Below are 6001 nucleotides of genomic sequence, written 5' to 3' on the forward strand. Positions count from 1 at the left end.
GTGATTGAGTCACAGGGCTGTGAACAGTGGAACACCCACCTCCTGGGACAATGGACAGTCTGACTTGTGTTGTCATCTGAATTTTAAATGGTCAACAGGGCAATGCTGCATCATGTTTCTGTTTCTCACACACGCCATATCTATTGTACATAGACTGGCATTCACATTCTCTTGTAGGCGTGCTGCAGATGCTGCGTTACCATGGGGGTCAGATGATTAGCGGGGCCTTGGAGCCTGTTCCTGAATATGTATGTTGCTTTCTGGCCTTTCTGGGGGCAGGTTCTTTAGGCAGGCCTAGTCTGTGTCACGCTATGCCAAGGCAGCAGATGGCTCAACAAGTGACAACATCTGTAAGAGATTGTATGTCTACATTTGAGGAGAGACAGCTTACAGAAATCATAAGCATCTGTTCAGTTTTAATATCTTGGTCACGTTGAATGCCATGAGATACAGCATGGGGCTGCATTTCAATCTGCAAGTGGTAGACCAGGCTGTTACATCTACCTACCTTAGTGTGGCAGGTTTCAACACTGGGGGGGGGGGGGGGGGGGGGGGGGGGGGGGGCTTTTCTGCATCAATTTATGGTGCAAATATCTTTATTTATGTAAAGGACATTATAAAAGTTGTTTTGGGGGGGGCAATGTTGCACCGGCCAGTTTTGATGATTGGAGGGGTTGTAATGTTATGGACGGCCTAAATGGGGGGCACACTCTACCAGATGAGATAGAGGTCGCCCCAACGGTCTGTTAAATTTAGCAACACTGTGATATAAATAACAGGCCGTAGAATGCTCTGATTGACCAATCAGAGTATTCAACCAAGCCGTGTAATAAAATGGCAACAACAAGCTAATTTGGTTATTAGTATGCAGTGTTTCTGACTCTGTCGTGTCCGTCAAGATGGATGGAGTCAGATGACAGCCTGAAGTATGTGTGGTACTGCAACACATGGCTGAAAGCAATCTTCAGAGGGTCATCTTCTGGGGGTCAAAGGTCAGTCTGGTGTGCCCTTCCTATAGCATATTGCAGTGAAAAGGAGCTGTGGGTCACAAACTTGTCCCTTTCAGTACTCGAAGAAGGACAACCATCTGTAATGCTGCAATCTGTAGGTGTCCTGAATGTTCCTTTCTGTTTCTGTTCTCTCTTACTCGTTTTGGGATTGGCTTGGCTCAGTGACCAGCTGCCGCCCATACACCAGTGATCTGCATCTTTGGCACAGGGCTTAATCCTGTCAGAGAACGGACCTTCTACATCTTCTTAATACACCAGTTGGAAAGTGAAAGCAAGCCTGCTGTGTCTCTTCAGGAGATATCATATTGTTAAAGATAGAATAAGGTTAATAAATAAATAAATAATAATAATAATAATATTAATAACATTAAACCCAGTCAATTTGGAATGTAAAGTGACATTAAAAGAACTGATTTATTTTTTAGCATTTCAACCACATAACTGAATGAGACTCATGGAAAGATAACAAACTGCTGCAGCAGAACCAGAGACATTGTCTTTTTACTACCACGCACTTATCTCCTTGTCAAACCTGGGGCCTACATTACTCACGTTGCAACTTGATTCATTTTTTCAAACTAATTCATTAGCAATAATTTAAAGAAGAATTATCACCAAAAAGACCAACAATTGATCATTTTAACAAGTGTTGTGTGTTTAGTCAAAAGGACACACACTTCTTCATTACCATAAACACACAGTGTTTCACTCTGACTCAATCCAACATTCATCATTCAATATAATCTCAATAGCACAACGTGTGTATTAATCCGCTGCTGAAAATAGTCCCCAGCAAATGGACTGTTTCCTCCTGTTTTTTTGTTATCAATTATTTTAAATTACTTATTTTCATTATTAATATATTAAGAAATTAAACCTATACAAACAATTACAAACAAGACATGGAACGCGTCCCGGGGCCAAAAAACACAGAGAGAAAATCTGGGCGGGAGGGAGACAGAACAACACGTGCAGAAACAGACACACACACACACACACACACACACACACACATATATATAAACAGATACACACACACAGACAGACACGAGACAAGGGACCAATCCCATGCGCAGGTTGAGGCCAAGGCTGCGGCACAAGGCCACAGTCCGGACCTCAAAGGGCCAGCGATGCCGCGCCAAGTGGCCAGGGACCTTACCGGCGCTCCACGGATGCACTCAGTTGACAGTTCAATGCACATCCAAGAAGGCAAGGGTCCATGCATAGATAGACATGTCACGAGGTGGCTCTCGACAGGTTGCAATCATTCTCTTAACAGCTGTAAGACCAGCAAACAGCACGTTTTGGAGCTTCAGAAACCTTGAAGGTTGGCAGATCATTCAGAATCAAAACATTGACCTTAATAGGCACATTAACATTAATCAAGGTGGACATTTTGGATGCAATATTCTTCCAGAACTGACCAACACGCGAGTACTCCCAGAACATGTGAAGAAATGTACCTTGAGCTTTAATTGGGCAGAAAGTGCATAAAGGGCTGTTAATTTTTTTAACGTGGTGCATTTTCACGGGGGTGAGATGTGTCCATTGTATGAAATTGCATTGAATCTGCTGATGGTATGGATTGCGAGATACTTCTGGAATGTTAGACCATACAGCATGTCAGTCAAGAGCAGGGTATGGGCAATCACATGCCCAGATCCTCTCAATAGGAAGGGCAGAGCAGCCAGATTTCACTAATTAATTCCCTAAGAACTGATAAAGTCTCTATACCATACCACAGTTTTTAGGCTGACCAGTAAATAACTTCTGAATAGGATGAATGGGCAAAGGCCTCTGCCAAGGAACACCATGTGCCTTGAGTGCTGATCCTAACTGAAGGTAAAAGAATAAAGAAGAACGTGGTAGATTGATTGCGTTTTGTAGGTGAGAGAATGGTAACAAGCCACCTTCGCTAAAAATGTCTTTTAGATAATGAACTCTTTTGTTCCCACTGAGGCACTGTTATCGGCCTACCACCAATCAGGAGTGCTGTATTATTGAATAATGGGGAAAAAGTGTGCCAGTTCCAAGCTATATGGCAGTTTGCTTCAACTTATCTCAGAGTTTTGATTAATATGAGAGATAATGGGGCCAAAGCGTAGCTGTCATTGATTATTAGAGATAATGGCAAAGAGAAGGTCATTGAATGACCACGGCTCTGTCAGAGCACTCTCTAAGGTACGCCAGCAAACATACACATCTGGGTTAAACCAAGTGAGGAGGGGTCTTAAGGACAAAGGACCAGAAATAATGTTTAAAGCCACCATCCTCTCTCCTCGTCTGTAAAGGAGACATCTTGAAACGTGGTCGCTTGCCTTTCCAGATAAATTTGGATACCGCTGATTGTAATTCCCGCCAGTAGCCAACAGGAGAGGAGAGAGGAAGCACAGAGCTCACAAAATGAATCCTGGGTAAAACATTCATTTTAACTACTGAGATATGGGCTTGAATAGACAGGAGGAGACCCATCCACTTTTCCATATCTTTCATAACAATATTCAGACCAACATAATAGTTACTGTATTAGTTTAATAATCTGGTTTAAGCAGGGGAATGCCTTAACAATGCCTTATTTAAAGTGCTTAACAATGGGGATGTTAGCAGAGATGGTTGAGTTGCGGGCAGAATTATTCAAATGAAGTAGTGCAGATTTGGACCAGTTTATTTTAAAGCCTGACAAGCTTCCATACTCCTCGCATAATGATAGAAGGTGAGGAAGAGACCAAGAGGGCTTATCTGTAAAAAACAAAACATTGTCCACAAATAATGAGAGACGATGCTGCGTATTACGAATGCATATTGGTGACATCATAATCGATTGGCGAATGGCTTGAGAGAGGACAAGTAGCGCAGGACTCAAGGGGCAACCTTGGCGGGAGGATCTAGAGACTGGAAATAAAAAAGGAGGAGGTGCGTCCGGTTGACACATAACTACAATCATATCTATGAAAGTGTTACCAAAGCCCAATGTTTTCTCATGTTTGTGTGGCGGTTGCTAAGAAACTTAAGGAGCTAATGGAGCTGAATGCCAGAGACATGGTGAGAAGTGAGAAGTATTGAGAGACGCATTAACACGTAGTTGCTTCTGGTTATCTCATGGGTTGACAAAAAAAAACAAAAAGCCAGGAGATTTACTGACTGATTGTCATGTAAGGGATTCATCATCATGCATTACTGTTTCCCCTACTTAATTAAAATTGAAATCTATTTGTGGCACTTTTTGCCCTCTTTTGAATAACCAAAAAAACAGACAGAACTATCTGATAGTTAATATTTATATGTACTTTTTTGATAGATCCTGTGAAATTGCAGTGGCTTAGCAGGTCTAGAGTACTGACCAGGTCTAGAGTTCTGTTTGGGGGGAGCCAATGATCTTGCTGGCCTGATTTCTTATCCAGGCATGTTGTGTGTTGTGTTTGAAGGTGACAGCATTGTATCAAGCTGACACATTTTAAGAGAGTATGGATTCAATGGCCCAATCCCAAAGTCCGGACTCACAGACTCACAAACTTTGGTGTGCGTTCTCGTGAAATTCATGAGGTCTTAGGGTTGTCCCAATGTCAAACTCAAAAGGGCGGGAGAGTTGGAGTACACACTCACCGAGCCCTTTCCATCAGTCTAAATCGATGCAGGCTTCACCAAAGGAAATTACCCACAGTTCAAAGTGTTTAACGCGGAGACCATAGGGAAATCCTGGGCAGGTGGAGGTGCTGCTGGGCTTTCTTGTACACTGAGTCAGTGTGCTGTGAGAAGGACAGAGATGTAAAAGATGTACAGTCCAAAAAGTGGTCTGGGAGTGCTAGAGGGATTTTGACACACCACTTCCTGCCCTGCAGAGAGCGTATCAGAGCCGTGGAACGCTGACCTCAGCTCACACTCAAGTCTGACTTAGAAACTTCCTTTTCTCTCTCCTTTTCTTTGGCAGCTTGATGAAGTTTTTTATATTTTAAGAACTGCATGTGTGTTCCTGTAATGCTCAGTTGGGAATGAAAACGATCCTGATCATCTTGCGCCATTCTGCCATAGGGTGCAGCTGTCCACCCTACATTAACACATCTGGAAAAAGCAGAGCTGGCTGAAAATTGGAAGAAAAACTTTGGGTCAGCTATGCCATCGGATATTTTGCCTTCACAAATGTTCCCACTGTAATAATGCATCCCATTCATGGTACAGTGTGCTGTGATCGTAAGCTGGAGTTGGAGGAGTGCTTTCGGTCTCCTTTTAACCAGCGGTGCTCAGGAAGGGATCAAAGTACACAGAAAGGAGGACGAGTAATGACTAATGCAGTCATTTAAAAGTACAGGCACTCAAGGTTGATTACAAAAGTAATGAAAGGCCTTTGGACAAGACATTGAAGATAAGATAAGAGATAAGATAAGATAATACTTTATTCATCCCACAGCGGGGAAATTCCTTAGTTACAGTAGCATTCTCAACAATAAGAGCAAAAAACACACAAAAACACACAAAAAAAAAACAAGCGAACAGTAGACAATGAGCAGAAGGTAGACTGAAGTAAAGTGACGTCAAATAAAGGTTTTGTAAAGTAAAGTGCGGTTGCCGTAGAACAAAAAACAATATTGCAGTGTAAGTAAGTGACTTTAAAATTAAATTGAACATGTAATTAAAGTTACAAAGCAAAAGTAGGTAACCATAATATAAGTTATGTTCACCAGTGACCATGAATAATATGGAAAAATTAAGTACTTGTTATCAAAAAATATAAATACAGATAAAATTATACAGAGAGTGTGGATTAAATGAAAAACAGGAACAGAAACTACAACACTACCAGGTAGTGCAGGTGTTGTAAGAAACAGTGTTATGACTTTCAGACACGGCGACAATGAGATTGGCAGTCGCATCAGGTTTCTGAACCGTCGAATAGTCGACTATATGTTGTCACCCTGTTAGAGATTTTACTTTGCTAATAATGCTCAAAGTGTTTACACTGCTTTATTGTCAGGGGTGACACTCAACAGCTCTCC

The sequence above is a fragment of the Etheostoma spectabile genome, chromosome 11 (genome assembly GCF_008692095.1).
Source record: "Etheostoma spectabile isolate EspeVRDwgs_2016 chromosome 11, UIUC_Espe_1.0, whole genome shotgun sequence".
In the NCBI taxonomy this organism is placed as follows: Eukaryota; Metazoa; Chordata; class Actinopteri; order Perciformes; family Percidae; genus Etheostoma; species Etheostoma spectabile.